The following is a 21632-nucleotide window of genomic DNA, read 5'->3' as shown; positions in this document are numbered from 1 at the left end:
CAGATGATCAGGACAGGAAGAGGCTGCAGGGGAAGACGAAATACCGGGGGATTGGGGCGTGGGGGTTGTCTTTCTTCATTTTTGGTCCCCAGGAAGGATGGCAGGGGTGGAAGCAGATGGAGAAGTGTATGCGGGCGAAGCCTGAGCCCAGGCAGAAAGGGAGCGCTGACTTGGCAGGGGTTCAGGAGGGCCTGTGCCTGCTGGGCTTCCTGGGCCACTGCATCACACTGGGGGCACTAGGCCCGGTCAGGTGGCACCACAGGCTGCGAGCCCGCTCACGTGCGAACTGTTTTCCCAACGGATGCTACATCGCAGCTCCCTTCTCTACCAGCTCTTCTCTACTTCCGCGAAAACGATTGCAGACTGCCTTGGAAAGGGCGGTCGTGCCCAATACCACTTTCCCGGTAGGGCTGAGGAGGGACTTTTGTAGTTCCAATTCCAGGGAAATTAAAATTTTACACACACACACACACACACACACGAGACATAGAAGAGGAAATGAGGAGTGGTTTCTCTATAATTGTTTTTTGATTGCCTTTCCTGGAGAAATAAATAGGACTAGGCTGCGTTGCGTAAGGGCTGGTTAGTGGCATTAGGACAGCTATATTTCATGTCCTTCTTCCCTCTTGGGTCCCAAAGGAGACGCAGCAGAGGAATAAAATAGCGGGCAGTGATGAAGGTGATGTGAAAAAGACTGGACCAGAGGAAGGAGTGACTACTGGATGCCATTTCCTGTCATCCCATGCTTCATGGCTAACCCCAGTCTGAACTCAGAGGGTTGCCAACTTTCCACAGACAGGTTAGCTTGAATGTGTTGTGTCACAGGAACCACAAGCACTAAGTATGCATTTGGTGGAGTGTGGCTGAAAAATGAGAGTTGGGTGGGGGCTGCAGAGGGCAAATGAGGGTTGAGCAAAGTGACTAATATTTAGCCCTGGTGAAGCAATCCTAACTCCAGCTTCTACTTCTAACTGAGCACATTACATTTAAAGCAATCCAAGTGAGGGACTCAATGATCTCAGTGGAAAGGAAAGATTATAACCATAAGAAACTCAGTGTATTGTGTAACAACTTACAAAGTCAGAAACTATTTTTTGTAAATACATCAACAGTTTGCAGTTACATATTACCTTTTTTCCCCCAAGGCATGTTTTAATATTAAGTGATCTGAAATTTTAACACCTGTTTCCCAAAGTTCAAATTAGTGTATCCTTCTATAAATGCTCAGTTTATTTCTAGACATTCATGTGCTCTTTGATAATGTCTGGCTTATATTTTTGGCTTTGAGCTCTTTTAAAGGGAAGGAGAGAAACATTACTTAAAGAAACCTCCCTTGTCTAGAGTCATATTCCTGGATCATGGATCTGAAATAAAAGGCATCTTCAGAATTTGATTTTAATTCTGTATTCATTCACCAAACATTTTTGAGACATTCACATGGAAAAAGGGAATTAACTTTAGAACAGATTGGTTCTGCACTTTTGTAAGGTTGAGTAATTGTTTAACAATCAGGGCTTTACCTTTTTCTTATCTATAAAATGAGATTGGTGGTACCCACTCTGAAATGCTGTTGGGAAGAATAAAGTGTGTGGTAAACACCTAGAATATAGACAGGCCATATTTGAGCCCCTATAATCAGTCTAGACACCCTACCAGGGTTACCAAGATGAATGAGGCTGGAATTCTGTTCTCAAGAAATTCTCGTATAGGCAGTCATCCAGATTAATCTTTCTTGTATCCCATTTGGCTTTTAGTCCCTTTTTTTCGCCTCTTGATGGAAGAAACATATATCCCAAATAACTTGAAAGGAACTCCGCAGTTGTAAGAAATGTTGGTAAGATCTGCTAAAAGGCAAATTTGAGAAGAGTGTCTTTTCTCAGGAACCTGTATTCAGCCCGTTTTTTGTTCATTAATAGTGATCCTTAATGAATAAAAACAGGTAATGAAGGATTTTTCTTCATGTTAGGAGGGGAGGATGATCCTTCTCTGAAGACTATCTTTGTCAATGAATTGGTTTCCATCGTTTGAGAGAAGAGTTTGAGCTGCAGTTTCTACTACACCTTGGACAAACCAATCCACTCACTCCTAAGAGTATAAAGTAACTGTAGTACATAATGACTATAATGACAACTCTGTAATGCTCACCATATTCCAGGCACTGTGCTACTACTGTCTGATAGCACGTAACAACCCTGTGAGGTAGATCTGTCCATATCCATATTTACAGAACAAAGAATTTAGGCCCAGAAAGTTTCATAGCTTATTCAGCTGGTACACCCAGTAAGTGGCTGGGCTGGGACAAGCAATCCATGCGATCTGTTTGGCTTTAACCACTACGTAATATAGCTTCTGCCTTGTGTGAAGCTAAATAAGAGCAAAGATCTTACCTGTTGTTTTCTCCATAGCCCAGTACAGTGTCTGGCATATCATGGTTCAGAACAACTGATTATAGAAAGAAGGAAAGAGGGAGGGAGGCCGAACTGGAGGGAAGTGGGGAGAGGAGGAAATAAAAATTAGCAAGTCAAGTGTCTCCTGCCTTCAACTCTGAATCTGGCAGGAAATCCAGCATGAGCTCTGCCCTGAGAACAGAATATTTGAGGCTCTTTTGAGGATTCCTTTTCCTTGTCTTGCATCTAATCATCTAGTTTATGATGCTCATTTGTGCAAAATAGGAAAATATTCTCTTTGGTCTGACAAATTAGCAAAAGGTGCCCATGAAGTGCAAACATCAAAGAGTGACCTACTCAAGGTGGACAGGAAAAAAGAAAAAAAGAAAGAAATTAAAGAAAAAAAGAAAATTAAAGAAAGAAAGAAATTAAAAGGGCAGACCGTAATGCAGGGGCACTGGATTTAAATTTTAGTTAAGCCACTGACTGGCTTTGTCTTATGCAATGTTGTGGTAGTACTTGTATGGTTGTTCTGAACACCAAAGAAGATAACAAAGCTGTTTCATACTGTATCTGATAAATGGAGTGGCATGCAGCAAAGAGTAATTACATTCTTTTATTGCTCTTTATTCCTCTCCTCCCTCCAGCCCATCCCAAATAAAAAGTACCCTCCTGGTTTCCACATCTTGAAGTAATCTGTGTTCATCTGAACTACTTCGTAACTTGATCTAGGCTTCTCTTAGGCTGATTCTTACATTATTACCTTGAATTACAATTATTTGGGAAGGCATCCTATCTCTCTTCCTGGGCTCCATGGTCCTTGAGAGTAGATAGTATATCTGATTCATCTGGGAACCCCTGTGGAGCTGGTACTTGGGACAGGATAGGGCAGACGAGGTGCTCTGAAGTCCAACCTGTCTGGGTTTTGATCTTAGCTTTGCCACTTATCAACAAAGACAAGTTGCTAAACCTCTTTAAGTCTCAGTTTCTTCATGTGTAAAAATGGAATAATAACCAATTTTATATGTTGGTTGTAAACATTGAATGAGATAATATCTGTGAAATAGCACTGTGCTGAGCCCATGCATAGAAATAACTCAGTAACTAGTGTTAGGTATTAAATATTTGACTTTACACGTTTTAGTTTGTCATGAGCATCACTGGCTTATTTTTAGTAGATTTTTGGAAACTCTGAATTGCCGAACTTGCCATTAGATAGCACAACAAAGTTGAATTGCATAATAAACTATTAAGTGGACTCCCTTTGAGAGGTCATCCTGGTTTGTCCCAGGCTTTCTCAAAACTGTTTGGATCAAAGTGATTAAGAAATACCTTGGGAAACAACTGCACACTAGTTCTCAGTGAATAATGGAATTTTTTTTTTTAACTTGTGAAAAAGCTTCATTTTCTCAGTTGCTCCTTTAAATGGTGAATCCAGGGGCCGAGTCTACCTATGTGAGAGATCCAGCTGTTTAAAATCATAATTTGAGAGACTAGCTTAAAATGGACCATTGTCGAGAGGAATAAATAACACTTACCACATGCATTTGGTAATTAGTAAATAAGTGGAGGGTCTGCGCATTTAGATATCAACTGTAATCATTAAAAATATGGGAGAAAATTAAACAAATTGGAGTTGACTATAATAAAACTAGTCCAGCTGGAGCTGGACTAACTGGGACTTGGTGCATCATAGACAATTTCAACATATTCACAAATATCAGTGTTGATAAATCAAGCAAATATTTTTAGAAATAATTTTTCAGACCTAATACTAAAACTCCTGCAAATATTTTCATTAATATTCATTGAAGTCTCAAAGGACCTCATGAAAATCCTACGGGACAATTGAACGACAGCTACAAGATACTGGCCTAAAGGTATTTCCATTAAAGGTTTTGTGCAGTTATGATAGTTCTACAAAAATGTCTGTGTGGTTCAATTATAGAGTCTGGTGATTAGTTTTATATAATACTTGGCACTAAAATAGCAACTTTCAATAGAAAATATTTTGTGTAAGTGGTGAACACAAATGTTTGTTTGGATAAATAAAGATCTATATAAAATGTTAGGATTTTGTAGAAAGCATTTTATTACAAGCATTTGCTGTTTCTCCACCTAGCACAATATATATCATTATTAATTAGTCAGTATCTCTAATCAGATTTTTATTGAAGCTGATATGTAAAAGAATGGTACTTTATACAAAGCAGCTGCCCTAGTATGTAATTAACTTGAAGAGCTATATCTTTTGTAACTAGATTAGATAAGAATAAACGATAAAACTACAAAGCATGCATTTGATAAGTTTCAAGGGATGTTACTATTTATCTCATTTTTAAAATGATTTTCAAAAATTCGAGGATTTGAAGTTCCATCAATTCTTCTCAAATATGTGAAAGGCAAATTCACTGATAAATAGCAGTCGGTGACAGTATTTTTCAACAGGTGGGATTATTGGCATTTGGAGTGGGACACTTCTTCATTGTGTAGGACTGTCTCTTTCATTGCAGAGCATTGGGTGTCTGTGACCTTTCGTAGTAAATTTGGGCTGTGATAACAAACTATAGACTAGGTAACTTATGAACAACGGAAATTTATTTCTCACAATTCTAGAGGCTGGAAATCTGAGATCAGGGTGCTGGCGTGGTGCAGGTGTTGGTGAAGGCTTCTTGTGGGTTATAGACTGCTGCTTTCTTATATCTTCACATGGTGGGATGAGAGTGAGAGCTCTCTTTTATAAGGGTGCTAATCACATTCATGAGAGTTCCATCCTCATGACCTACTTAACTCCCCAAATCCTCACATCTTAATACCACTCCTTTGGGGATTAGGATTTCAACATGAATTTTGGGAGGCACACAGTAAGTCCATAACAATGATCTATCTCTGTTTTCTGTAAGTCAGTGGCTTTCCCTTAGTCATTGTAACAGTCAAAAATGCCTGTCTACATTTTAAGATACCTGTGGTGGAATGGTGATCGATATGGTTGAAAACTATTGGCCAATAAGATCAAATTGAGATTGTCTAAAAAATTATTTGGGATCAGAGTACTTTGAAAGTACTTTCAAAATTATTTTGCCTTTCATTAAAGGATGAAAATAATACCCTTGTATTAAAATATTTTGTTTTGAAACAATGAGTTCTTTATTAGTAAGGCATAACAACTGTTAACTTTAATAATCAGAGCATCATTGACCTCCTAGACTCCAGATTATTTGCTTTGGACTGTCAATAAACTTTGGCAGTGTTATGCCTAATGCTTCTTGAACTTCTGTTTTGGCTTTTATGTGTTCTTTATTTTGTTACTTCTCTCACTGCTCATTTACTGCTTCTCCAGCTTGCCTTTCACCTCCTATTCAATATAAGTATGTGTTCCCCAGTTTCTGCTTTGGGCTTTTTTTTGTTGTTGCTGAGACAGAGTTTCTCAGTGACACCCAGATTGAATGCAATGAGGTGAACTCAGCTCACTGCAACCACCACCTCCTGAGTTCAAGTGATTCTACTGCCCCAGCCTCCTGAGTAGCTGGGACTATAGGCGCCCGCCACCATGCCTGGCTGATTGTTTGTTTTTAGTAGAGATGGGGTTTCACCATTTGGCCAGGCTGGTGTCAAACTCCTGACATCAAGTGATCTGTCTGCCTTGGCCCCCCACAGTGCTGGGAATATACGCATGAGCCACTGAGCCTGGCCGGGCTTTTCTTTAGCCTGCATTCTGTTGATTGACAAAGCTCATCTGCTCTTGACCTCTGCTTTCACCTCAGTAGGAATAACTCCCAAGCCATTTGCTGCAGTCCTGACCTTCCCTCAACTTTTAGGCATTTTCAGACATTTCTAGATGTTTGCAGGACAGCTTCTCTTTACTGCGCCTTTGATACTTCCAGTATCCTGTGATCTCTTCCTTCCTTTTTGTCTTCTTTCTTTCTGTTGCCCTCATTCTTCATATTGCTCTCAGCAGTATTCTAACCTAGAAGCTTTTGAGACCACCCTTTCTCTGGACTTGTGTACATCTGAAATAATTTTTTAGAATTATTTCCTTTTATTCTGTTGTTGCCAGAGGTTTCAGGTCTCTCACCCTACCAATTAATTCTGTACATGGTATCAGATACTCTCACTGAAGCACACCTCCGTTAACTAACACTCCCACCACCTAGGTCCAAGGACTGACATTTCAGTCCCTGCATGATGTAATTCCAAACAGCTGTTTCATGTTCATCTCCCACTACCATCATACTCAACCCACACTGAACTGTCCCCATGCCTTGTCCATTCTCATGCTACTTCCTACTGCCAAATCTTTGGTCATACTGTTCTTTTATCTTGAAATGAATCTAACTTCCTACTATTTCCATTTCTAGCTCTAACCTCACCTTCTAAACTGAACTGAAACACCACATTCCAGTTTTCCTCTGACGCCTCTGGATAGGTAGAATAATTTTCCTAAAATTTCAGGAACATTGTGTTTACAGTGTCTTATTTGTTCTTAACATTCTATTATAGTTGATTTTACATAAGTTTTCAGTTTCTGAATATTCTATAAAGTGGTAGATGTCGGGAATAATAATGTATTCATATTTACATCATCTTTAGCATTTTGGTGGATTATAGAGTTGCAAGAAACTTGGAGGACATCTGTTTCCACTTTTATGTATTGTTTTCATTATGTTCAATAAACCACCATCTATTAAGTGTACACACTGAGAAAGACTGTTCTTTTAAAGGCAGTTCTACTTGTGACTGAAATTTTCTTGCTTCTACCTAGAGTCTTTGTTCAGCTTCCTGGGGCCACGTGCAATGAATCCCTTTCCTGTTTGAATGACATACTGTACCTATGTGGTGACAGTTCACATGTCTTTTGTTTTCTCTATCAGTTTAACATATTCAGTTTTTCTTCCTGTTTTTTGCATGTGCCCTGGTTAAGTTCTTTATTTAAGGCTGCTCTATCATGGAGCATTTCAGGTTTAGGAAAGTCCACAAATGCATAGAATACTTCAAGGATAACAATGGTTTTGAATGTAAATATTGGAACTATTGTTCATGATGTAACTTGTCAATATCTCTTCAGGTGAAGTCAGAGTGGGAAATCAAGGTATACATAGAGATCTACCTCTGGGAGAATCCCATAGTTATCTTAGGGCTGAACTTTTCTTTGTGTCCACAGTTTAATAAATAAATAAATGAATAAACCACTAGAGGATGATAGGAAAGCTCACTTTAACTTTTGATTATAATTAGAAATTAGCCACTCAGTAAAATTATACTGTTTTATAGATTAATGCCCTAAGTAGTAAAACAACAAATATGTCTTTTGTGTATAATAAGTTAATTTAAAGACTTTGGACCAAATAAGTGGCTATTAAGTAAAGTTATGAAGATAAGCTTTAAGTAAGAATAACTTACATTTGTTGAACATTTCTATATGTCAGGTATCATTTTAATACCTTACATGTTTTAATTAATTTAATCCTCAAAACTTTATGAGGAAGCATTATTGTTATCCGTATTTTACAGATGGGCAGAGTAGAGAACAGAGGTGAAGTAGTTTGCCCAAGGTTACACATCTTGTCATTGGAAGGGTCTGGATTTTAATCTGTTGAACACAGTGTACCTTTTCAATAGTATTAATTTAAAGTATTTCATGCTGCAGTAAATTTTAAGATATTCTCGGGGGGAAAAGTCTGATAATTTTTTTTTTCTTTTTTGAGATAGAGTCTCACTCTGTTGCCCAGGCTGGAATGCAGTGGCCCGATCTCAGCTCACTGCAAGCTCCACCTCCTGGGTTCACGCCATTCTCCTGCCTCAGCCTCCCGAGTAGTTGGGACTACAGGCGCCCACCACCACGAATGACTAATTTTTGTTTTTGTATTTTTAGTAGAGAACGGGGTTTCACTGTGTAGCCAGGATGGTATTGATCTCCTACCTTTTGATCCTCCCGCCTTGGCCTCCCAAAGTGCTGGGATTACAGGCAAAGTCTGATAAATATTTTTTAAAATGGAGACTAATCAGGTATAATGAGTTTGGGTCTGTTACAACACAAAGTCAACAGGAATGATAAGGCTTCCTTACTATTTGAAGGAGTTACCTGGAACCAAGCTAGGAAGCTTAGAGAAAGTAACAACCTCTTATGGATTCAATGAGGCTGGAGAACCGGTAGTGACCAAAGGAACAGTAAATCCTGGATGTCATTCTTATAACTCAGTTTGCAAGGTTGTAAGGATAGAATGCGTGAGAGGTGGCAAGACTCCCATGGAAGCCCTATGCTATGGGTATCAGTGAGTGCATGAATAGAGTAGGGTCTGGAGAATTCTCATAGATGAGTATATATCAAATTCACAGTGAAGTGGGATTTTGAATAAAGCCTCTGACATATTTTAAGCCATAGAATGCAATACTTTAACAACTATTTATTCCCCTGCTATGTTCCAGACACTGTTTTAGATGTTAGAGAAATGGCTGTAAATAGAACAGGTAAGTCCTTTTTAGTCTTGAGTTACCCAGATATCAAACATATCTCAAAGCAAGGTTAAGCAATTCATGTCCTTGAGCCAATTTTTTTTGTAGACCTCTCATGTCATCTTCTCTATGTAGTCAGTCTTATTCTGTAGTTATCTCTTTATTCTCTTCTCCTTTTTTTTCAATCTCAGTGTCACATGTCAGATCAGAGACTTTGAAGACAGATAGATATACCTCAATGAAATGTCAGCTAAGGTACTTCTAAGCTGTTTGACCAAAATCAAGATATGTAACTTTTAGAGCCCAGTTGTCTCATTTTGGAAATAATAAAATTTATTTTATGAGTTGTTGGAGAAATAATGTAGGTAGCCAATAAATGATAATCATAATAATGTAATTTTTATCTCTACCTTTATTTTTGGCATATATTGAGGCAGAACTTCTTTACTCCTGAGGCATTCTATTCTGTGCAAAAGCATTTATGAGTTATAATATTGGTACTCCCAGCATGACCCAAGTAGGAAGGTCAGAAAATAAACAAATATTAAAATAATGTGGATCTTTTCAAGATGGATAAAATTCTAGTTTCTGGCACATATATGAGGAGATTTAAGTGCTGATATTGATGCTGCAAAAATGTTTAAGTGGTGAAATTTTCACTTAGCTGTAAAGTTAGTAATACCAGTTGGGAATGCAACCTAAGGGAATTTTAAGATGGCAATTCCATTTAGACGTGATAGCGCACATAAGCACATTTGAAAACTACCGCAAAGAGCAAGACAATAATCATTCTGTTGTAATGACTTAGAGATATTTTTTCCAATTAAAACATATGCCAACATAATTATTGATGTCATTTAAGTGTCTTCTGTGTGTTTTCAGTTTTGTATATAGCATTTTGAATCCTCATATTGTCATGTAGGATAGATTATATTCATTTACAGGTAGGGAGAATAAGGACTCAGCAAGTGAGGCCGGCCATTATAGCACCCCAAGAGTCAATGCCTCAGCCAGTGTTTCAGTACAGGTAAGATGCTAATGACAACTAGATCTTGGCTCTCATACCTTAAATAAATTCAAGTCAGTAAATAATTAAGCATTGCTATATGAAGTACTCTGCAAAAATACCTGGACAAATATGTATAAGATATCTTTTCTGTCAACCTCCAAAGGAGACTGAAATTTTAGAGATACTGTGCGCGTGTGTGTGTGTGACTATATATGTGTGTATATGTGTGTGTATATATGTGTGTATATATATGATTTTAGGGAGATAGTAAATATATATATGTATATATATGTCTGTGTGTCTATGTGTGTGTGTGTATATATATATATATCCTTTTTATCCAATAGCATCCAGAAATGGACTCTTAAAATGAAAAACTTTGTGAGGTAGAACATAGTTAGGAATGTACTTTCAGAAGTTTATATAAATGAATATCCCACTTTGTTCTATCATGTGGCTTAATTCTTTTCTATTCAAAGCATTGTGCCATTTTTTAAAAAGTCGCATTAGCTCTTAGTACAAATGGTTCTGCAAATTTTTATTGAATATACTGTTTTTTTTTTTTTTGGAGCAAAACTGCAAATTTATTTTTGGTCACCTAGCTTCAGGGAAGAAGGTGGGCAGGGAGAGGTCTGTGGGCCTCCGGCAAAGGAGGCCAAGAGAGTCGCCCGGTGAAGCTCTGCGAGGAAGTTCCTGCAGTCCCGACAGGAGTGGGGACTAAGGAAGTTCGCTGGGGCATCTGCCGGCAGCGGCTTTTCTAGGAGTGCGAGGGCAATAGGCGGGGCACGGGCATGTCTGGGGGCGTTCTGTAGGTGCGACCAGGTAAATCTTGGTCTTTTCGGATTGGCGTCACCTGGCGCATGCCCAGTTGGTCTGCACCCTCCCTGGGCGCTGGCTGCGTTTTCGCTCGTGCGGGAAAAGCTGGTGATGAAGAACCCGGAAGTGCGCCATCTTGCCTCTGTTTGTCCAAACACAGTTCAGAAGTATCCTAAGGAGGCCGGGGCGGTGGCTCAAGCCTGTAATCCCAGCACTTTGGGAGGCCGAGACAGGCGGATCACGAGGTCAGGAGATCCAGACCATCCTGGCTAACATGGTGAAACCCCGTCTCTACTAAAAATACAAAAAATTAGCTGGGCGAGGTGGCGGGCACCTGTAGTCCCAGCTGCTCGGGAGGCTGAATATACTGATTTTTTATGGAACTGTAACGTTCTGCATCCTGTCTGTTTCTTTGTCACTTTCTGTCCACAAGTCTTTTTCTCTTTACCTTACCTCTTAACATTCAGTCATTTGTAATTTTCTTCTTTTCCTGTAGTATCAGTTCATAATATTCATATAGGTCCTCATTATCTATTACCTGTTGCACAGTGTCTTTGATGTAGCAGTAAAGTGCTTGAAAGCATTTTTATAAAGTAGTGACAGCTTCCAGAAGAAAAAGAATCAATGCAACTTCCTACCAGCTTCTTGTTCTGAACGGAAGCTGCAAAGGGGCAGAAACTGCAGAATTGTTTGAATATCACTAATGGATATGACAAACTAATAAGTAGATAGAAAAAGGTGAATAATTCAGAGGAAGCCACAGATGATTGAGGAAAGTGTAAGTCTGTGTTCCCTGTAGGCCACATTAGCTAGCATTTGTGTGAAAGTAACCTGGCGTCTTGTGCCATGGGGAGAGCATTAATTGAACATAGTAATGTCCTGGTACAGGAGGATTTATAGACATCAGATCTAAGGCTCATATGCAATTATTTCCTTTTTATGATTAAATTTCTAAGTAATATATGCTGTTAATTTAAGAAAAAAATACTTCTATGAGGAAATGTGTATTTTTATTTGTTTTCATTTTATTTTTGTTAATAACACAAATTTGTTACTCTACCTCATTAAGATACCTGAATCAATTTTCTACGTTTATTTTCAAATGTTCCAAATAAAGGTGGGGAAGAAACATTTCCAAAAAAGTGTCACCAACAAATATTTTAAATGCCTAGAAACCTAATTATGACTGTTCATTGGGATACTTCAGCATTTATGATCAAAATTATTATGTATATTTGCTCAGTTACTTTAAGTGTGAATATTATTTAGGGGCCAAGGGAAATTTCCCCTTTACCCTCCGAAGGTTTGCTGAAAAATCAATTCACAAAAGACAGATTAGTTCTTCCTCGTTAGTATAGTGGTGAGTATCCCCGCCTGTCACAAAAGACAGATTAGTGGAGAAAAGGCATGGAATTTATTATCATGCCCAGGGAAGAATCACCGTGTGAGTGCCCAGTATCCCAATGTAGTATAGATGCTTATATAACCTACTTCCTAGGGGAATGGAAGATGGCAAAGGATGGACGATTTTAGGGAGATACTAAATGATTTTTAGGGGAATTCAATAGGCTTGAAGAACATACAGTGTCCTGGGACAAAGGCCATTTGTACCAAAGAACCAACAAGATTTTTGTCATTGACAAAATTTTGTCAATGACAAAAATCTGTCCTGCTTTATTGACAGACTTCAGTCTTCCTTTCTGTGATATGAGTTCAGTTAATGAAAACTCAGGGAAGGGACCAGCGGTAATTGTTTTATTCTTTGGCATATTTGGACTTTAGGCAGGTAAGCGACTTAGAGAACAACTTCATTCTGTGCTTTGGGAGACATAGAAGATTGAGAGATGTGGGTGGGGGGGCATGGATAGATAGGGGGTTGGAGGGTTGAGGATGGTGGAGGGTGGAGAAGGTGAGAGAGAGACCTTGTGGCTCTTTCTGAATGTCAAAGTGCCATATTTAGGGTGTTGGTTTCTGAGCCAATTTTGTAACATTTCTATCCAACTTTTAAAATCTATGAGCTATTTTAAATTGTTTTACATTTTATTAGTCCTTTTATTGTATTAACTCTTGTCTTGAAGCAGCAATACTTAATGCTTGCTCAGTTATGCATTCAGATAACCACTTGTGGTCTATAAAACCTAAATTTAAATATATGATTTTTTGGTACTCTCTTGGTGTCTGAAGGATTTGCAAAAGGGTTTATACACTGAGATTTTTAGAATGAGAAAGGAGAAAGTGAAGGCAGGTAACAAACTTGGTGCTAAGTGTGTGCCAAACATATAGTTATGCAGTTTTTACAGCATCACCTCATGCAATCCTGAATCATTCCCTGACAACCTCAGCATCTCTATTACCTGGGCATTGCTATCTCCAATTTAGGATGGCTCTGGCTGGTTAGGAAACAAAGGTTTATTTCCATAATCCGTATTTTCCCTTATATTACATGTTTTCTTCCCAGGTAGAGTGGAATCCTCCCTCTTTGCACACACAGTTTATAGAAGAGGGAAATTACAGGGCAGCAAGAGAAATATTTAGGATTCTGTTCTTTTAAAATGTGGTAGCTAAAAATAAAAATCATATTTTTAAATGTCAGAATTACACCTGCAAGTCTTTTTCAAGAAACAAAAGGCAAACTTAAAAGAACGAGAGGCCAGGCGCGGTGGCTTACGCCTGTAACTGTAATCCCAGCACTTTGAGAGGCTGAGACGGGTGGATCACGAGGTCAGGAGATCGAGACCATCCTGGCTAACACTGTGAAACCCCGTCTCTACTAAAAATTCAAAAAATTAGCCGGGCGAGGTGGCGGACGCCTGTAGTCCCAGCTACTCGGGAGGCTGAGGCAGGAGAATGGCGTGAACCTGGGGGGCGGAGCTTGCACTGAGTGGAGATCCCGCCATTGCACTCCAGCCTGGGTGACTGAGGGAGACTCCGTCTCAAAAAAAAAAGGAGAAAAATGTTGGCAATACTCTACTTTGTGACTCTTCCACATATACAGTTCCTCTTTTAAAAGTGTTAACCTTATAAATTTTATGTTGGGATTGATGCTAGTATCAAGAAAGCAAGTAGACACAGATAATGTTACTGGATTAGGGCTACATTTAAATAATTGGGATTTGAATATTGTTTTCTTCTTTTTTGAGTACTTGATTATACTTTATTAAACAGGTGTATTCAGCTCCAATTATACTTTAATGAGAATGACTACAAAAAAAAACCTTAATAATTTGTTCGTTAGAATACCAGAACTTTATTATAATTTGAAATTCAGTGTAAGAATTCATCTTAAACCTATTCCAGAAGATTTAGGAAGTCCCTCATTATAAACAGTTTAGCTCTTAACTGTAGCCCTCTGATAGGAAATATAAAGATAGTGCTGTAACGCTGTTCCAGCATACATGTTTAAAAACGTGTTTCTTTAATAGTAATACACCGTCCTGAAATACGTAATTGAGATAATATATGTTTCTAACTGTGAGGCAGTTGAGTTGAATGACCGTATGTCTTGTTTATGTTTTGTCTTAGGTTGGGCTGCTCTAACAAAACACCAGAGACTGAGTGTCTTATAAACAACAGAATTTTTTTTTCACAGCTCTGGAGGCTGGCAAGTCCAAGATCAAGCTGGTGGCAGATTCAGTGTCTGGTGAGGGCCTGCTTTCTGATTCACAGATAACAATGTTATACTAGGTTTCTTTTATAAGGTCACTAATTCCATTCATGAGGGATCTACCCTTAGGACCCAATCATCTCCTCTATTAGTCTGTTCTCATGCTGCTATAAGGACATATATGAGACTTGGTAATTTATAAAGGAAAAATGTTTAGTTGACTCATGGTTCTGCATGACTGGAGAGGACTCAGGAAACTTTAACAGTCATGTTAGAAGGGGAAGCAAACATGTCCTTCTTCACATGGCAGCAGGAGAGAGAAATGAATGCTGAGCAAAGGGGGAAGCCCGTTATACAATCATCAGACCTTGTGAGAACTTGCTCACTATCATGAGAACAGCATGAGGGTAACTGCCTCATGATTTAATTATTTATCACTAGGTTCTTAACATGATATGTGGGGATTCTAGGAACTACAGTTCAAGAGAAGATTTGGGTGGGGACACAGACAAACCATATCATTCTGCCTCTGGCCCATCTCAAAACTTATGTCCTCACATTTTATAACACAATCATGCCCTTATAACAGTCCCCCAAAGTATTAAGTCATTCCAACATTAACTCAAAAGTCCAAGTCCAAAGGTTCATCAGAGACAAGGCCATCCTTTCTGCCTATGAACCTGTAAAATCAGAAGCAAGTTGGTTACTTTCTATTAATAGATACAATAGGGGTAAACACACCCATTCCAAATGGGAGAAATGGACTAAAACAGAGGGGTTATGGGCCCCATGCAAGTCTGAAATCCAATAGGGAAGTCATTTAACCTTAAGTTCCAAAATGATCTCCTTTGACTCCATGTCTTGCATAGAGGTCATGCTGATGCAGGCCAGGAGTTCGAGACCACCCTGGGCAACATAACAAGAAAAAAAAAAAAGAAAAAAAAAAAAGAGGTCATGCTGATGCAAAGCATGGGCACACACAGCCTCAGGCAGCTCCACACCTGTGGCTTTGCAGGATACAGCTCCTGTCACAACTGCTTTCACTGGCTGGCATTAAGTGTCTGCAGTTTTTCCAGGCACATGGTACAAGCTGTCAGTGGATCTGCAATTCTAGGGTCTGGAGGATGGTGGCCCTCTCCTCACAGCTCAAGAAGACAGTGCCCAGTGGGGACTCTGTGTGGAGGTTCCGTCTCCACATTTCACTTCCTCACTGTCCTAAGCAGAGTTTCTCCATGAGGGCCTTGCCTCTGAAGCAAACTTCTGCCTCGACATCTAGGCATTTCCATACATCCTTTGAAATCTAGGCAGAGGTTCTCAAACTGCAATTCTTGACTTCTGTGCAGTCACAGGTGCAACACCACGTGTAAGACGCCAAGGATTGGGGCTTGCCCTATCTAAAGCAATGGCTTTGTCTCTAACTTGACCCCTTTAAGCCATGGCTGGAGCTGAAGCAACTGATATGCAGGGTAACATGTTCCAAGGCTGCATAGAGCAGAAGTCCCTGGGCCCAGACCACAGGACCATTTTTCCCTCCTGGACCTCCACACCTGTGATGGGAGGGGCTGCCATGAAAGTCTGTGACATGCCCTGGAGACATTTTCCCCGTTGTCTTGGTGATTAACATTTGGCTTCTTGTTACTTATGCAAATTTCTACAGCCTGCCTGAATTTCTCCCCAGAAAATGGGATTTTCTTTTCTATTACATCATCAGGCTGCAAATTTTCCAAATTTTTATGCTCTGCTTCCTCTTGAATGCTTTGCTACTTAGACATTTCTTCCACCAGGCAACCCTAAATCATCTCTGTCAAGTTCAAACTTCCACAGATCTTTAGGGCAGGGGCAAAATGCTACCAGTCTCTTGGCATAACAAGAGTGACCCTTACTCCAGTTCCTAACAAGTTCCTCATCTCCATCTGAGACTACCTCAGCCCAGACTTCATTGTACATATTACTATCAGCATTTTGGTCAAGGCCATTCAACAGTCTTAGGAGGTTCCAAACTTTCTCACATGTCCCTGTCTTCTTCTGAGCCCTCCAAACTGTTCCAACCTCTGCCTATTACCCAGTTTGAAAGTCGCTTCCACATTTTCAGGTATCTTTACAGCAACACCCTACTCCTGGTACCAATTTACTGTATTAATTTGTGCTGCTATAAGGACATATTCCAGACTGGGTAATTTATAAAGGAAAGAGGTTTAATTGACTAACAGTTCCTCACAGCTGCGAGGCCACAGGAAACTTACAATTATGGTGAAAAGGGAAGCATACACATCCTTCTTCATATGATGACAGGAAGAAGTGCTGAGCAAAAGGGGGAAATGCCCCTTATAAAACCATCAGGTCTTATGAGAACTCACTATCATGAGAACAACATGAGGGAAACTACCCCCATGATTAAATTCCACCCTCCAGGTCCCTTCCATGACATGTGAGGATTATGGTAACTACAATTCAAGATGAGATTTGGGTGGGGACACAACCAAATTATATCACCTCCCAAGGGCTCCATCTCCAAATACCATCATGTTAGGAGTTAGGTTACAACATATTAGTTTTGGGGACATATATATTCAGTGTACAGCAAAGTTTTGTAGTGTCTAATAGTATTACAGTATGAGTGGAACTTTACAGTTGACAAGAGAATCTGATCCATGCATTGGGAACTAAAATATCTCTTCCTTGACTCTGAAAAGATACACAATCAAGGAAGTGTGGGAAGACTATCAGGTAGAAGATACATACTACCCACTCAGTGGTATTTTATAGGAGAGAGATGATGGGGAAGAAAAGGAAATACTTCATTGTTAATTGAGAACTTTTTTTTTTTTTTTTTTTTTTTGAGGCGGAGTCTCGCTCTGTCGCCCGGACTGGAGTGCAGTGGCCGGATCTCAGCTCACTGCAAGCTCCGTCTCTCAGGTTTACGCCATTCTCCTGCCTCAGCCTCCCGAGTAGCTGGACTACAGGCGCCTGCCACCTCGCCCAGCTAGTTTTTGTATTTTTAGTAGAGACGGGGTTTCACCTTGTTAGCCAGGATGGTCTCGATCTCCTGACCTCGTGATCCGCCCGTCTCGGCCTCCCAAAGTGCTGGGATTACAGGCTTGAGCCACCGCGCCCGGCCTAATTGAGAACTTTTATGGTTTGGTCAAGAGCATGGAACATCTGTGTTTTAGATAATCAATATTTAAGTTGTAATTTACCAAAGCTAAGAGTCTATGATCAACAATTCAAACAAAAAGTTATGTAAATGAGGTATTTCTGTATGGATATGGTTTCTTTCATAAAAGCAGAACTAGAGATACAAGATGATGAAGAACATGCTAAGATTATGAACAGTAATACTGTTAAAACCCTTACTGAATGAAACAAATATGATCTACAAATGGCAGGTCCATTCTGGTCCTGTTGCAGCATTTGCTCCCAGATAGTCTATTGGCGTGAGAGCCTTTTTTTTTTTTTTTGACAGAGTCTCACTCTGTCACCCAAGCTGGAGTGCAGTGGTGCGATCTTGACTCACTGCAGCCTCTGCCTCCTGGGTTCAAGCTATTCATGTGCCTCCTGAGTAACTGCAACTATACGTGCTACTAATTTTTGTATTTTTAGTAGAGATGGGGGTTTCACCATGTTGGCCAGGCTGGTCTCTAACTCCTGACCTCAGATGATCCACCTGCCTCAGCCACCCAAACTGCTGGGATTACAGGCATGAGACACTGTGCCTGGCCAAGAAACGTTTTTACATGCACTATATTGGTTCCGGAAAATGACGATCTCTTGTAATGATTTGAAATCAAATCATTAATGATTTCAAATGAAGTGTTTTGTATGTGTTCTTTATGCTATTAAAGGCATCAGAATAATGTAATACAGTTGAAGTGCCATGATTCTTTATTTCATTACATAATCAAACTTTACTTTGAGAAATTATATATTCTTTGCCTGTACAGCTGCTGTAATTTGAATGTGTCTTTTTCAAAATCTACATGTTGACACTTAATGGCCATTGTGGTAGCATTATGAGGCAGAGCCAGTAAGAGGTGATTAGTTTGTGAGGGTTCCTGCCTTATGAATAGGAGTCAGGCCCTTATATAAAAGAGGACCCAGCAGGGCATGGTGGCTCAAGCCTGTAATCCCAGCACTTTGGGAGGCTGAGGAGGGTGGATCACGAGGTCAGGAGATCGAGACCATCCTGGGTAACATGATCAAACCCCGTCTCTACTAAAAATTAAAAAAAAAAAAAAAATTAGCCAGGCGTGGTGCTGGGCACCTGCAGTCCCAGCTACTCGGGAGGCTGAGGCAGGAGAATCACTTGAGCCTGTGAGGTGGAGCTTGCAGTGAACCGAGATCTCACCACTGCACTCCAGCCTGGGCCACATAGCGAGACTTCATCTTAAATAAATAAATAAATAAATAAACAAATAAATAAATGAGGTTCCATGCAGCGTTTGGGCCTCTTGCACTTCTGTCTTCAGCCATTTGAGGATGCAGTGTTTCCTTTCTGTAGGACACAGCAACAAAGCACCATCTTGGAAGGAGAGACAGGGCCTCTCACCAGATTCTAAACTTGCCTATGCCTTGATCTTGGGCTTCCCAGCCTCCATAAATATGAGAAATAAATTTGCATTCTTTATAAATTATTCATTCTGTGATATTGTTTTTATAGCAGCACAAACAGACTAAGAGAACAGGTCTCTCCTTTTCACATCCATGAGAAGTCTCTCAAATTCCTAGAAATCTGAAAATGAAAAAAAAATAATAAAACCACATATTCACCAATTTTTCAGCATAATTATGTTTCAGTTATGGCAGTGATTGCTATTAAAAACTTGCTCTTACTTCATTTGACATTGACTTTTACCTTTTGATTTTTTACATTCTCTTGTAAGAGGAATTTTCTGACAAAATTTAAAAGAGGCATATGGAAAGGCCTATGTGTCAAGACTGGCAGACACTCAGATGCTGAGTGTTTCCTGCATCTGTGAAACTATCACACTGTATAGCAACACACCTGCATCAGTAATAATACCAGCAAAGTTACCAGGCGTTCTTCCCTTTGGTGACTGTTCATGCTCTTGGAGTATTACGGATATTGTTGCCATTACCTCAGAAATCTGCTCTTGGACTGTTGCTGAGAACAGTGTCCTAAACAGCATAAAGATGCTTGTGTAGCTGACAGTGTTTTCTGGACATCACTTAACTCATGAGAGATGCAAATTTATCCTTGCAAACTCCAAAGTGCCAGGAAATCTGAAAGAGAGTCTGCTGGAACCTGTTTGCTACCTACCCTGGCCTGGTTCCTGCTCCATGACTTGACTCTGTTGGATCTTGGCATTAACTCTGGCCAGGACCAGGTGACTGTTCCCTGTAATGCCCTTCAATTTCACTGGAAGGGGAAACTACAGATAATAGTCATGGGAACCTAACAGTTCCCAGAAGCCAGCCTGACAAAGAAAAACATAAAGGACACACAGACAGCATGATGCCTGAGGTAACTGGCTTGTTGCTTTACCACCCTGGGCCTGTAACCTTTAGGTATAAATACATAGAGTAGGGGTATTATCATACAGCATTTTGCTTGGCATATAACAGGAAAATTGAAGGCACTTATTAAAGTATTTACTGAAGGTGGGAAGCACCCTGATAGTACCTAAATAACATCATTTTGTGGAAATTTTTTCTTTTACTTCTTGCCCAAGCATTTTGTCATTTACTTTGAGCAAAAGTAAAGAGAATTAAACAATGATAACAGTTTAAAAATCATTTGTCATGCAGTATTCTGGGTAGACCATTAAACATGCCTAAATTTGCATTTATTCTCTGTAAGTTCTTACATTTTTCTGCATTTATTTTAAATTTGATAAATATTTTAGCTTTTTTAATAAAAAAATTAGATTTTTTTTTAAACACAAAAAAGAAATATGTGCAGTTGATTTTTAAGTTACGTTATTTGCCTTCAGTTGTGCAAATATAGGCCCATTGCCTTAGGACTTTGCTTGACTCAATTCCTTAGTTATTCAAGTGTCTCAAGTCAGCTGTTTGTGAGGGTAAAAATAACGAATGTTCAACAGAATGACACAAGAGGACTGGGTAATGTTTATTCTGGAAAAAAGTATAGGGCATGGAAATTAAACGAATTTTATTTCCAGAGTGAGACTATTATATGAGGAGAACTATGATACATGTAATTTATTTTCACGTTTTCCCAACATTCATTATTTAAAAGGTTACTAGAACTTATTTCTACTATGGCAGTTAATAGCGTATTTTTCAGCATCATTACCCAGTTAAAAATCATATTCTGCCTGAGAATTTACTTAAGAGAAGTTTTATAGGTTTTGTTATATGTTATAGCGTAAATGCATTATTTGGATAGGTGGCCGGCTAACAGTATTACATAATTAATCTAGATTTTTCCAGTGAATATTATTTTGAGTTAATATTGTGTATGAACAAAATCGCTTCTGTATTTTAGTATTATTGTTAGCCTCATTTCTCTGCAAAATAGGGAATAAAAAATTTAATCTGCCTGTATTCCTACTCTATTCTGTGAGCCTTTAGTCATGTGAATATATCACCTAAATTAGAGTACATTTGTAAAAATTATAAAGGCAAAATGATTTCTTCTTATTAAATACATGCACCCTTCTCATCCATTTGATTAATATACTCATAAAATCCTACTTGATATTGGACAGGCACTAGGCTCCAATCTATAGTCTATATTCAGACAATTGATAGGTTTAGAAATTTTCAAGCTTATTTGATTATTGATGCCGTTTTTATAGAAGATTTTAGTACATTGGTATTTTATGGAAGGCTATTTAGGAAACATTGCCTTAAGGAAAGACCTTTGTCTTTATAGACAAACTAGAATTTTGAAAATATTATTTATAATGCCTTGTACATACCTGAAGAAGAGTACTTAAATTTGGATTTCATTTTCACAGTTCTAAACATGTGACCTGATCTCAGGTGATTTACAATGCATATCAAAGTAGGCTCTGTGCTTGTTTTCATAATAAAAATCACAAATATCAGAATCATATGGTTTATTCAAATTTTAATATGTATGTAATAATAGCAAAATAATAACTTGAAATTATTGAGGTCTGAATTAATTATTGAGACCTAAAAGTCTGGCCTAATTGACTCAAATAATTTAAATTGAACATCCTTAGGCAGTAAATGTGAAATCACTATTGTTGTTTTATTATTGATAGAATCACTCTATCTTCCCAAACTTTGGAGTTTTAGTAATCAGAAAAAGCATTTTACTGACATCTTGATTTTCCTTATTTCTGTGCATTGCCATATCATAGAGGCAATTTAAAATTTTGAACTCGTTTCCTGGTACAAGCTTTTAATTACT

At 38.9% G+C, this 21632-nt stretch overlaps 1 protein-coding gene across 11 annotated transcripts in view; it reads left to right on the top strand.

Moving 5' to 3' along the window:
* The window catches only part of SLC16A7 (solute carrier family 16 member 7), a 176147-nt gene that overhangs the window by 832 nt on the left and 153683 nt on the right, over positions 1–21632 (top strand). For 2 of the 11 annotated variants that reach the window (XM_033221443.1, XM_033221444.1), the window contains exons 2-3: positions 640–4267; positions 8814–8855. The exons of 2 other annotated variants lie outside the window; for them this stretch is intronic. The gene's annotated coding sequence lies outside the window, so the exon portion shown is untranslated. Of the gene's footprint in view, positions 1–85; positions 4268–8813; positions 8856–14254; positions 14306–21632 lie in introns of those variants that run through there. 7 more of the 11 variants (XM_033221447.1, XM_033221442.1, XM_033221440.1 and 4 more) reach the window with 7 other exon arrangements.

The sequence above is a fragment of the Trachypithecus francoisi genome, unplaced genomic scaffold, assembly GCF_009764315.1.
Source record: "Trachypithecus francoisi isolate TF-2019V2 unplaced genomic scaffold, Tfra_2.0 Lachesis_group11, whole genome shotgun sequence".
NCBI lineage: Eukaryota > Metazoa > Chordata > Mammalia > Primates > Cercopithecidae > Trachypithecus > Trachypithecus francoisi.
The sequence above is the reverse complement of the archived record's forward strand: the minus strand, read 5'-3'. Positions and strand labels throughout refer to the sequence as shown.